The sequence below is a fragment of the Calliopsis andreniformis genome, unplaced genomic scaffold (assembly GCF_051401765.1).
Source record: "Calliopsis andreniformis isolate RMS-2024a unplaced genomic scaffold, iyCalAndr_principal scaffold0019, whole genome shotgun sequence".
Lineage (NCBI taxonomy): Eukaryota > Metazoa > Arthropoda > Insecta > Hymenoptera > Andrenidae > Calliopsis > Calliopsis andreniformis.
Genome location: NW_027480431.1, coordinates 3387710 through 3402098, shown reverse-complemented (window position 1 = coordinate 3402098; position 14389 = coordinate 3387710).

The window sequence follows — 14389 nt, the reverse complement described above, 5'->3', positions numbered from 1 at the left end:
TAGGGCGTTGCTCAAACAGATCGAATTGTTAGGGCCTTAGAAGTCAGCGCCAGAAGCAGAAAATAAAATAAAAATGCAACAGCTTTTCCATCGCATAAAATGAATTATTGCAAAGAGTGTGAAAGTAATGGTCATTTCTACGTTCCGGGCAACCTAGGCTTCACTCTAGGGCGTTGCTCCACCAGATCGAATAGTTAGTGACTTAGAAGACAACGTCAGAAGCATAAAATACTGTATAAATGCAACAGCTTTTCCATCGCATAAAATGAATAATTGCAAAGAGTGTGAAAGTAATGGTCATTTCTACGTTCCGGGCAACCTAGGCTTCACCCTAGGGCGATGCTCCACCAGATCGAATAGTTAGGGCCTTAGAAGTCAACGCGCGAAACATAAAACTCAAAATAAATAGTACAGTTTTTCCATTGTATAAATCGAATAATTTCTACCAGTGTGAAAGTTATGGTCTTTTCTACGTTCCGGGCAACCTAGGCTTCACCCTAGTGCGTTGTTCCACAAGATCGAATAGTTAAGGCCTAAGAAGTGAACGCCAGAAGCATAAAATATAATATAAATACAACAGTTTTTCCATCGTATAAAACGGATAATTGCCACCAGTATGAAAGTTATGGTCATTTCTACCTACCGGGCAACCTAGGATTCACCCTAGGGCGTTGCTCCAACAGATTGAATAGTTAGGGCCTCAGAAGTCAACGCCAGAAGCATAAAATACAATATAAATACAACAGTTTTTCCATTGTATAACAGGAATAATTGCAACCAGTTTGAAAGTTATGGTCATTTCTGCTTTCCGGGCAAGCTAGGCTTCACCCTAGGGCGTTGTTCCACCCGATCGAATAGTTAGGGCCTAACAAGTGCACGCGAGAAGCATAAAATACAATATAAATACAATAGTTTTTCCATCGTATAAAACGAATAATTGCAACCAGTGTGTAAGTTATGGTCATTTCTACGTTCCGGGGAACCTAGGTTCCACTCTAGGGCGTTGCTCCACCAGATCGAATAGTTCGAGCCTTAGAAGTCAACGTCAGAAGCATAAAATACAATATAAATACAACAGTTTTTCCATCGTATAAACGAATAATTGCAACCAGTATGAAAGTCATGGTCATTTCTACGTTCCGGGAAACCAAGGCTGCACTCTAGGGCGTTGCTCCAACAGATCGAATAGTTAGGGCCTCAGAAGTCAACGCCGGTAGCATAAAATACAATATAAATACAACAGGTTTTCCATCCTATAACATCAATAATTGCAACCAGTGTGAAAGTAATGGTTATTTCTCCGTTCCGAGCCACATACGCTTCACTCTAGGGCGTTGCTCCACCAGATCGAAAGGTTAGGGCCTTAGAAGTCAACGCGCGAAGCATAAAATACAATAGAAGTACAACAGTTTTTCCATCGTATAAAACGAATTATTGCAACCACTATGAAAGTTATGGTCATTTCTACTATCCGGGCAACCTAGGCTTCACCCTAGGGCGTTGCTCCACCAGATCGAATAGTTAGGGCCTTAGAAGTCAACGCCAGAAGCATAAGGTACAATATGTATACAACAGCTTTTCCATCGTATAACAGGAACAGTAGCAACCAGTGTGAAAGGTATGGTCATTTCTACGTTCCGGGCAACCTAGGCGTCACTCTAGGGCGTTGCTCCACCAGATCGAATAGTTAGGGCCTTAGAAGTCAACGCCAGAAGCATAAGGTACAATATATATACAACAGCTTTTCCATCGTATAACAGGAACAATAGCAACCAGTTTGATAGTGATGGTCATTTCTACGTTCCGGGCAACCTAGACTTCACTCTAGGGCGTGTTCCACCAGATCGAATAGTTAGGGCCTAAGAAGTCAGCGCCAGAAGCATAAAATACAATATAAATATAACAGTTTTTCCATCGAATAAGACGAATAATAGCCACCAGTGTGAAGCTTATGGTCATTTCTATGTTCCGGGAGACCTAAGCTTCACTTTAGGGCGTTGGTCCCCCAGATCGAACAGTTAGTGCCTTAGAAGTCAACGCCAGAAGCATAAAATACAATATAAATATAACAGTTTTCCATCGAATAAGACGTATAATAGCCACCAGTGTGAAAGATATGGTCATTTCTACGTTCCGGGCAACCTAGGCGTCACTCTAAGGCGTTGCGCCACCAGGTCGAATAGTTAGGTCCTAAGAAGTCAACGCCAAAAGCATAAAATACAATATAAATGCAACAGCTTTTCCATCGTATAAAATGAATAATTGCAAAGAGTGTGAAAGTAATGGTCATTTCTACGTTCCGGGCAACCTAGGTTTCACTCTAGGGCGTTGCTCCACCAGATCGAGTAGTTAGTGCGTTAGAAGTCAACGTCAGAAGCATAAAATACAGTATAAATACAACAGCTTTTCCATCGTATAAAACGAATAATTGGTACCAGTATGAAAGTTATGGTCATTTCTACCTACCGGGCAACCTAGGATTCACCCTAGGGCGTTGATCCAACAGATTGAATAGTTAGGGCCTCAGAAGTCAACGCCAGAAGCATAAAATACAATATAAAATCAACAGTTTTTCCATCGTATAAAACGAATAATTGCAACCAGTATGAATGTCATGGTCATTTCTACGTTCCGGGAAACCAAGGCTGCACTCTAGGGCGTTGCTCCAACAGATCGAATAGTTAGGGCCTCAGAAGTCAACGCCGGAAGCATAAAATACAATATAAATACGACAGTTTTTCCATCGTATAAAGCGAATAATTGCAACCACTATGAAAGTTATGGTCATTTCTACTATCCGGGCAACCTAGGCTTCACCCTAGGGCGTTGCTCCACCAGATCGAATAGTTAGGGCCTTAGAAGTCGACGCCAGAAGCATAAGGTACTTATAAATATAACAGTTTTTCCATCGAATAAGACGAATAATATCCACCTGTATGAAGGCTATGGTCATTTCTATGTTCCGGGAAACCAACGCTTCACTCTAGGGCGTTGCTCAAACAGATCGAATTGTTAGGGCCTTAGAAGTCAGCGCCAGAAGCATAAAATACAATAAAAATCCAACAGCTTTTCCATCGCATAAAATGAATAATTGCAAAGAGTGTGAAAGTAATGGTCATTTCTACGTTCCGGGCAACCTAGGCTGCACTCTAGGGCGTTGCTCCACCAGATCGAATAGTTAGTGACTTAGAAGTCAACGTCAGAAGCATAAAATACAGCATAAATACAACAGTTTTTCCATCGTATAAAAGGAATAATTGCAACCAGTATGAAAGTTATGGAGATTTCTACTTTCCGGGCAACCTAGGCTTCACCCTAGGGCGTTGCTCCACCAGATCGAATAGTTTGGTCCTTAGAAGTCAACGCCCAAAGAATAAAATGCAATAAAAATGCAACAGTTTTTCCATCGTATAACAGGAATAATTGTAACCAGTTTGAAAGTGATGGTCATTTCTACGTTCCGGGCAGCCTAGGCTTCACTCTAGGGCGTTGCTCCACCAGAGCGAATAGTTAGGGCCTAAGAAGGCAACACCAGGAGCATAAAATACAATATAAATACAACAGGTTTTCCATCCTATAACATCAATAATTGCAACCAGTGTGAAAGTAATGGTTATTTCTACGTTCCGAGCCACGTACGCTTCACTCTAGGGCGTTGCTCCACCAGATCGAAAGGTTAGGGCCTTAGAAGTCAACGCGCGAAGCATAAAATACAATTGAAGTACAACAGTTTTTCCATCGTATAAAACGAATTATTGCAACCACTATGAAAGTTATGGTCATTTCTACTATCCGGGCAACCTAGGCTTCACCCTAGGGCGTTGCTCCACCAGATCGAATAGTTAGGGCCTTAGAAGTCAACGCCAGAAGCATAAGGTACAATATATATACAACAGCTTTTCCATCGTATAACAGGAACAATAGCAACCAGTGTGAAAGGTATGGTCATTTCTATGTTCCGGGAAACCTAAGCTTCACTCTAGGGCGTTGCTCCACCAGATCGAATAGTTAGGGCCTTAGAAGTCCACGCCAGAAGCATAAAATACGATAAAGATGCAACAGTTTTTCCATCGTATAAAACGAATAATTGCAACCAGTGTGAAATTTATGGTCATTCCTACATTCCGAGCAACCTAGACTTCACTCTAGAGCGTTGCTCCACCAGATCGAATAGTTAGGTCCTTAGAAGTCAACGCCAGAAGCATAAAATACGATAGAAATACAACAGTTTGTCCATCGTAGAACAGGAATATTTGCAACCAGTGCGAAAGCTATGGTCACTTCTGCGTTCCGGGCAACCTAGGCTTCACTCTATGGCGTTGCTCCACCAGATTCAACAGTTAGGGCCTTAGAAGTCAACGCCCGAAGCATAAAATACAAAATAAATGGAACCGTTTTTCCATTGTATAAAACGAATAATAGCAATCAGTGTGAAAGTTATGGTCATTTCTACTTTACGGGCAACCTAGGATTCACGCTAGGGCGTTGCTCCAACAGATTGAATAGTTAGGGCCTTAGAAGTCAATGCCCGAAGCATAAAATGCAATCAAAATACAACAGTTATTACATCAAATAACAGGAGTAATTGCAACCAGTTTGAAAGTGATGTTCATTTCTACGTTCCGGGCAACCTAGGCTTCACTCTAGGGCGTTGCTCCAACAGATCGTATAGCTATGGCCTCAGAAGTCAACGCCTGAAGTATAAAATACAATAAAAATACAACAGTCTTTCCACCCTATAACAGGAATAATTGCAACCAGTGTGAAAGTGATGGTCATTTCTTCGTTCCGGGCAACCTAGACTTCACTCGAGTGCGTTGTTCCACCAGATCGAATGGATAAGGCCTAAGAAGTGAACGCCAGAAGCATAAAATACAATATAAATACAACAGTTTTTCCATCGTATAAAACGGATAATTGCAACCAGTATGAAGGTTATGGTCATTTCTACTATCCGGGCAACCTAGGCTTCACCCTAGGGCGTTGCTCCACCAGATCGAATAGTTAGGGCCTTAGAAGTCGACGCCAGAAGCATAAGGTACTTATAAATATAGCAGTATTTCCATCGAATAAGACGAATAATAGCCACCAGTGTGAAGGCTATGGTCATTTCTATGTTCCGGGAAACCAAGGCTTCACTCTAGGGCGTTGCTCGAACAGATCGAATTGTTAGGGCCTTAGAAGTCAGCGTCAGAAGCATAAAATAAAATAAAAATGCAACAGCTTTTCCATCGCATAAAATGAATAATTGCAAAGAGTGTGAAAGTAATGGTCATTTCTACGTTCCGGGCTACCTAGGCTTCACTCTAGGGCGTTGCTCCACCAGATCGAATAGTTAGTGACTTAGAAGTCAACGTCAGAAGCATAAAATACTGTATAAATACAACAGTTTTTCCATCGTATAAAACGAATAATTGCAACCAGTATGAAAGTTATGGACATTTCTACTTTCCGGGCAACCTAGGCTTCACCCTAGGGCGTTGCTCCACCAGATCGAATAGTTAGGTCCTTAGAAGTCAACTCCCGAGGAATAAAATGCAATAAAAATGCCATAGTTTTTCCATCGTATAACAGGAATAATTGTAACCAGTTTGAAAGTGATGGTCATTTCTACGTTCCGGGCAGCCTAGGCGTCACTCTAAGGCGTTGCTCCACCAGATCGAATAGTTAGGGCCTAAGAAGTCAACGCCAGAAGCATAAAATACAATATAAATGCAACAGCTTTTCCATCGTATAAAATGAATAATTGCAAAGAGTGTGAAAGTAATGGTCACTTCTACGTTCCGGGCAACCTAGGTTTCACTCTAGGGCGTTGCTCCACCAGATCGAATAGTTAGTGCGTTAGAAGTCAACGTCAGAAGCATAAAATACAGTATAAATACAACAGCTTTTCCATCGTATAAAACGAATAATTGCAACCAGTATGAAAGTTATGGTCATTTCTACTTACCGGGCAACCTAGGATTCACCCTAGGGCGTTGCTCCAACAGATTGAATAGTTAGGGCCTCAGAAGTCAACGCCAGAAGCATAAAATACAATATAAATACAACAGTTTTTCCATCGTATAAAACGAATAATTGCAACCACTATGAAAGTTATGGTCACTTCTACTTTCCGGGCAACCTAGGCTTCACCCTAGGGCGATGCTCCACCAGATCGAATAGTTAGGGCCTCAGAAGTCAATGCCGGAAGCATAAAATACAATATAAATACGACAGTTTTTCCATCGTATAAAGCGAATAATTGCAACCACTATGAAAGTTATGGTCATTTCTACTATCCGGGCAACCTAGGCTTCACCCTAGGGCGTTGCTCCACCAGATCGAATAGTTTGGTTCTTAGAAGTCAACGCCCAAAGAATAAAATGCAATAAAAATGCAACAGTTTTTCCATCGTATAACAGGAATAATTGTAACCAGTTTGAAAGTGATGGTCATTTCTACGTTCCGGGCAGCCTAGGCTTCACTCTAGGGCGTTGCTCCACCAGAGCGAATAGTTAGGGCCTAAGAAGGCAACACCAGGAGCATAAAATACAATATAAATACAACAGGTTTTCCATCCTATAACATCAATAATTGCAACCAGTGTGAAAGTAATGGTTATTTCTACGTTCCGAGCCACGTACGCTTCACTCTAGGGCATTGCTCCACCAGATCGAAAGGTTAGCGCCTTAGAAGTCAACGCGCGAAGCATAAAATACAATAGAAGTACAACAGTTTTTCCATCGTATAAAACGAATTATTGCAACCACTATGAAAGTTATGGTCATTTCTACTATCCGGGCAACCTAGGCTTCACCCTAGGGCGTTGCTCCACCAGATCGAATAGTTAGGGCCTTAGAAGTCAACGCCAGAAGCATAAGGTACAATATATATACAACAGCTTTTCCATCGTATAACAGGAACAATAGCAACCAGTGTGAAAGGTATGGTCATTTCTATGTTCCGGGAAACCTAAGCTTCACTCTAGGGCGTTGGTCCACCACATCGAACAGTTAGTGCCTTAGAAGTCAACGCCAGAAGCATAAAATACAGTATAAATATAACAGTTTTTCCATCGAATAAGACGAATAATAGCCACCAGTGTGAAAGATATGGTCATTTCTACGTTCCGGGCAACCTAGGCGTCACTCTAAGGCGCTGCTCCACCAGATCGAATAGTTAGGGCCGAAGAAGTCAACGCCAAAAGCATAAAATACAATATAAATGCAACAGCTTTTCCATCGTATAAAATGAATAATTGCAAAGAGTGAGAAAGTAATGGTCATTTCTACGTTCCGGGCAACCTAGGTTTCACTCTAGGGCGTTGCTCCACCAGATCGAATAGTTAGTGCGTTAGAAGTCAACGTCAGAAGCATAAAATACAGTATAAATACAACAGTTTTTCCATCGTATAAAACGAATACTTGCAACCAGTATGAAAGTTATGGACATTTCTACTTTCCGGGCAACCTAGGCTTCACCCTAGGGCGATGCTCCACCAGATCGAATAGTTAGGGCCTTAGAAGTCAACGCGCGAAACATAAAACTCAAAATAAATAGAACAGTTTTACCATTGTATAAATCGAATAATTTCTACCAGTGTGAAAGCTATGGTCTTTTCTACGTTCCGGAAAACCTAGGCTTCACCCTAGTGCGTTGTTCCACCAGATCGAATAGTTAAGGCCAAAGAAGTGAACGCCAGAAGCATAAAATACAATATAATTACAACAGTTTTTCCATCGTATAAAACGGATAATTGCCACCAGTATGAAAGTTATGGTCATTTCTACTTACCCGGCAACCTAGGATTCACCCTAGGGCGTTGCTCCAACAGATTGAATAGTTAGGGCCTCAGAAGTCAACGCCAGAAGCATAAAATACAATATAAATACAACAGTTTTTCCACCGTATAACAGGAACAATTGCAACCAGTTTGAAAGTTATGGTCATTTCTGCTTTCCGGGCAACCTAGGCTTCACCCTAGGGCGTTGTTCCACCCGATCGAATAGTTAGGGCCTAAGAAGTGAACGCCAGAAGCATAAAATACAATATAAATACAACAGTTTTTCCATCGTATAAAGCGAATAATTGCAACCACTATGAAAGTTATGGTCATTTCTACTATCCGGGCAACCTAGGCTTCACCCAAGGGCGTTGCTCCACCAGAACGAATAGTTAGGTCCTTAGAAGTCAACGCCAGAAGCATAAGGTACTTATAAATATAACAGTTTTTCCATCGAATAAGACGAATAATAGCCACCAGTGTGAAAGATATGGTCATTTCTACGTTCCGGGCAACCTAGGCGTCACTCTAAGGCGTTGCTCCACCAGATCGAATAGTTAGGGCCTAAGAAGACAACGCCAGAAGCATAAAATACAATATAAATGCAACAGCTTTTCCATCGTATAAAATGAGTAATTGCAAAGGGTGTGAAAGTAATGGTCATTTCTACATTCCGGGCAACCTAGGTTTCACCCTAGGGCGTTGCTCCAACAGATTGAATACTTAGGGCCACAGAAGTCAACGCCAGAAGCATAAAATACAATATAAATACAACAGTTTTTCCATTGTATAACAGGAATAATTGCATCCAGTTTGAAAGTTATGGTCATTTCTGCTTTCCGGGCAACCTAGGCTTCACCCTAGGGCGTTGTTCCACCCGATCGAATAGTTAGGGCCTAAGAAGTGCACGCGAGAAGCATAAAATACAATATAAATACAACAGTTTTTCCATCGTATAAAACGAATAATTGCAACCAGTGTGAAAGTTATGGTCATTTCTACGTTCCGGGCAACCTAGGTTCCACTCTAGGGTGTTGCTCCACCAGATTGAATATTTCGAGCCTTAGAAGTCAACGTCAGAAGCATAAAATACAATATAAATACAACAGTTTTTCCATCGTATAAGACGAATAATTGCAACCAGTATGAAAGTCATGGTCATTTCTACGTTCCGGGAAACCAATGCTGCACTCTAGGGCGTTGCTCCACCAGATCGAATAGTTAGGGCCTTAGAAGTCCACGCCAGAAGCATAAAATACGATAAAGATGCAACAGTTTTTCCATCGTATAAAACGAATAATTGCAACCAGTGTGAAATTTATGGTCATTCCTACATTCCGAGCAACCTAGACTTCACTCTAGAGCGTTGCTCCACCAGATCGAATAGTTAGGTCCTTAGAAGTCAACGCCAGAAGCATAAAATACGATAGAAATACAACAGTTTGTCCATCGTAGAACAGGAATATTTGCAACCAGTGCGAAAGCTATGGTCACTTCTGCGTTCCGGGCAACCTAGGCTTCACTCTATGGCGTTGCTCCACCAGATTCAACAGTTAGGGCCTTAGAAGTCAACGCCCGAAGCATAAAATACAAAATAAATGGAACCGTTTTTCCATTGTATAAAACGAATAATAGCAATCAGTGTGAAAGTTATGGTCATTTCTACTTTACGGGCAACCTAGGATTCACGCTAGGGCGTTGCTCCAACAGATTGAATAGTTAGGGCCTTAGAAGTCAATGCCCGAAGCATAAAATGCAATCAAAATACAACAGTTTTTACATCAAATAACAGGAGTAATTGCAACCAGTTTGAAAGTGATGTTCATTTCTACGTTCCGGGCAACCTAGGCTTCACTCTAGGGCGTTGCTCCAACAGATCGTATAGCTATGGCCTCAGAAGTCAACGCCTGAAGTATAAAATACAATAAAAATACAACAGTCTTTCCACCCTATAACAGGAATAATTGCAACCAGTGTGAAAGTGATGGTCATTTCTTCGTTCCGGGCAACCTAGACTTCACTCGAGTGCGTTGTTCCACCAGATCGAATGGATAAGGCCTAAGAAGTGAACGCCAGAAGCATAAAATACAATATAAATACAACAGTTTTTCCATCGTATAAAACGGATAATTGCAACCAGTATGAAGGTTATGGTCATTTCTACTATCCGGGCAACCTAGGCTTCACCCTAGGGCGTTGCTCCACCAGATCGAATAGTTAGGGCCTTAGAAGTCGACGCCAGAAGCATAAGGTACTTATAAATATAGCAGTTTTTCCATCGAATAAGACGAATAATAGCCACCAGTGTGAAGGCTATGGTCATTTCTATGTTCCGGGAAACCAAGGCTTCACTCTAGGGCGTTGCTCGAACAGATCGAATTGTTAGGGCCTTAGAAGTCAGCGCCAGAAGCATAAAATAAAATAAAAATGCAACAGCTTTTCCATCGCATAAAATGAATAATTGCAAAGAGTGTGAAAGTAATGGTCATTTCTACGTTCCGGGCAACCTAGGCTTCACTCTAGGGCGTTGCTCCACCAGATCGAATAGTTAGTGACTTAGAAGTCAACGTCAGAAGCATAAAATACTGTATAAATACAACAGTTTTTCCATCGTATAAAACGAATAATTGCAACCAGTATGAAAGTTATGGACATTTCTACTTTCCGGGCAACCTAGGCTTCACCCTAGGGCGTTGCTCCACCAGATCGAATAGTTAGGTCCTTAGAAGTCAACTCCCGAGGAATAAAATGCAATAAAAATGCCATAGTTTTTCCATCGAATAACAGGAATAATTGTAACCAGTTTGAAAGTGATGGTCATTTCTACGTTCCGGGCAGCCTAGGCGTCACTCTAAGGCGTTGCTCCACCAGATCGAATAGTTAGGGCCTAAGAAGTCAACGCCAGAAGCATAAAATACAATATAAATGCAACAGCTTTTCCATCGTATAAAATGAATAATTGCAAAGAGTGTGAAAGTAATGGTCACTTCTACGTTCCGGGCAACCTAGGTTTCACTCTAGGGCGTTGCTCCACCAGATCGAATAGTTAGTGCGTTAGAAGTCAACGTCAGAAGCATAAAATACAGTATAAATACAACAGCTTTTCCATCGTATAAAACGAATAATTGCAACCAGTATGAAAGTTATGGTCATTTCTACTTACCGGGCAACCTAGGATTCACCCTAGGGCGTTGCTCCAACAGATTGAATAGTTAGGGCCTCAGAAGTCAACGCCAGAAGCATAAAATACAATATAAATACAACAGTTTTTCCATCGTATAAAACGAATAATTGCAACCACTATGAAAGTTATGGTCACTTCTACTTTCCGGGCAACCTAGGCTTCACCCTAGGGCGATGCTCCACCAGATCGAATAGTTAGGGCCTCAGAAGTCAATGCCGGAAGCATAAAATACAATATAAATACGACAGTTTTTCCATCGTATAAAGCGAATAATTGCAACCACTATGAAAGTTATGGTCATTTCTACTATCCGGGCAACCTAGGCTTCACCCTAGGGCGTTGCTCCACCAGATCGAATAGTTAGGGCCTTAGAAGTCGACGCCAGAAGCATAAGGTACTTATAAATATAACAGTTTTTCCATCGAATAAGACGAATAATATCCACCTGTATGAAGGCTATGGTCATTTCTATGTCCCGGGAAACCAACGCTTCACTCTAGGGCGTTGCTCAAACAGATCGAATTGTTAGGGCCTTAGAAGTCAGCGCCAGAAGCATAAAATACAATAAAAATCCAACAGCTTTTCCATCCCATAAAATGAATAATTGCAAAGAGTGTGAAAGTAATGGTCATTTCTACGTTCCGGGCAACCTAAGCTGCACTCTAGGGAGTTGCTCCACCAGATCGAATAGTTAGTGACTTAGAAGTCAACGTCAGAAGCATAAAATACAGCATAAATACAACAGTTTTTCCATCGTATAAAAGGAATAATTGCAACCAGTATGAAAGTTATGGACATTTCTACTTTCCGGGCAACCTAGGCTTCACCCTAGGGCGTTGCTCCACCAGATCGAATAGTTTGGTCCTTAGAAGTCAACGCCCAAAGAATAAAATGCAATAAAAATGCAACAGTTTTTCCATCGTATAACAGGAATAATTGCAACCAGTTTGAAAGTGATGGTCATTTCTACGTTCCGGGCAACCTAGGCTTCACCCTAGGGCGTTGCTCCACCAGATCGAATAGTTAGGGCCTTAGAAGTCAACGCCAGAAGCATAAGGTACAATATATATACAACAGCTTTTCGATCGTATAACAGGAACAATAGCAACCAGTGTGAAAGGTATGGTCATTTCTATGTTCCGGGAAACCTAAGCTTCACTCTAGGGCGTTGGTCCACCACATCGAACAGTTAGTGCCTTAGAAGTCAACGCCAGAAGCATAAAATACAGTATAAATATAACAGTTTTTCCATCGAATAAGACGAATAATAGCCACCAGTGTGAAAGATATGGTCATTTCTACGTTCCGGGCAACCTAGGCGTCACTCTAAGGCGCTGCTCCACCAGATCGAATAGTTAGGGCCGAAGAAGTCAACGCCAAAAGCATAAAATACAATATAAATGCAACAGCTTTTCCATCGTATAAAATGAATAATTGCAAAGAGTGTGAAAGTAATGGTCATTTCTACGTTCCGGGCAACCTAGGTTTCACTCTAGGGCGTTGCTCCACCAGATCGAATAGTTAGTGCGTTAGAAGTCAACGTCAGAAGCATAAAATACAGTATAAATACAACAGTTTTTCCATCGTATAAAACGAATACTTGCAACCAGTATGAAAGTTATGGACATTTCTACTTTCCGGGCAACCTAGGCTTCACCCTAGGGCGATGCTCCACCAGATCGAATAGTTAGGGCCTTAGAAGTCAACGCGCGAAACATAAAACTCAAAATAAATAGAACAGTTTTACCATGGTATAAATCGAATAATTTCTACCAGTGTGAAAGCTATGGTCTTTTCTACGTTCCGGAAAACCTAGGCTTCACCCTAGTGCGTTGTTCCACCAGATCGAATAGTTAAGGCCAAAGAAGTGAACGCCAGAAGCATAAAATACAATATAATTACAACAGTTTTTCCATCGTATAAAACGGATAATTGCCACCAGTATGAAAGTTATGGTCATTTCTACTTACCCGGCAACCTAGGATTCACCCTAGGGCGTTGCTCCAACAGATTGAATAGTTAGGGCCTCAGAAGTCAACGCCAGAAGCATAAAATACAATATAAATACAACAGTTTTTCCACCGTATAACAGGAATAATTGGAACCAGTTTGAAAGTTATGGTCATTTCTGCTTTCCGGGCAACCTAGGCTTCACCCTAGGGCGTTGTTCCACCCGATCGAATAGTTAGGGCCTAAGAAGTGAACGCCAGAAGCATAAAATACGATAAAGATGCAACAGTTTTTCCATCGTATAAAACGAATAATTGCAACCAGTGTGAAATTTATGGTCATTCCTACATTCCGAGCAACCTAGACTTCACTCTAGAGCGTTGCTCCACCAGATCGAATAGTTAGGTCCTTAGAAGTCAACGCCAGAAGCATAAAATACGATAGAAATACAACAGTTTGTCCATCGTAGAACAGGAATATTTGCAACCAGTGCGAAAGCTATGGTCACTTCTGCGTTCCGGGCAACCTAGGCTTCACTCTATGGCGTTGCTCCACCAGATTCAACAGTTAGGGCCTTAGAAGTCAACGCCCGAAGCATAAAATACAAAATAAATGGAACCGTTTTTCCATTGTATAAAACGAATAATAGCAATCAGTGTGAAAGTTATGGTCATTTCTACTTTACGGGCAACCTAGGATTCACGCTAGGGCGTTGCTCCAACAGATTGAATAGTTAGGGCCTTAGAAGTCAATGCCCGAAGCATAAAATGCAATCAAAATACAACAGTTTTTACATCAAATAACAGGAGTAATTGCAACCAGTTTGAAAGTGATGTTCATTTCTACGTTCCGGGCAACCTAGGCTTCACTCTAGGGCGTTGCTCCAACAGATCGTATAGCTATGGCCTCAGAAGTCAACGCCTGAAGTATAAAATACAATAAAAATACAACAGTCTTTCCACCCTATAACAGGAATAATTGCAACCCGTGTGAAAGTGATGGTCATTTCTACGTTCCAGGCAACCTAGACTTCACTCTAGGGCGTTGTTCCACAAAATCGAATAGTTAGGGCCTAAGAAGGCAACGCCCGAAGCATAAAATGATATATAAATAGAACAGTTTTTCCATCGTATAAAACGAATAATTGCTACCAGTGTGAAAGTTATGGTCATTTCTACGTACCGGGCAAGCTAGGCTCCACTCAAGGGCGTTGCTCCACCAAATCGAACAGCTAGGTCCTTAGAAGTCAACGCCAGAAGCATAAAATACAATAAAGGTGCAAAAGTTTTTCCATCGTATAACAGGTATAACTGCAACCAGTATGAAAGTACTGGTCATTTCTACGTTCCAGGCAACCTAGGCTTCACTCTAGGTCGTTGTTCCACCAGATCGAATAGTTAGGGCCTAAGAAGTCAACGCCAGAAGCATAAAATACAAAATAAATAAAACACTTTTTCCATCGTATAAAACGAATAATTGCTACCAGTGTG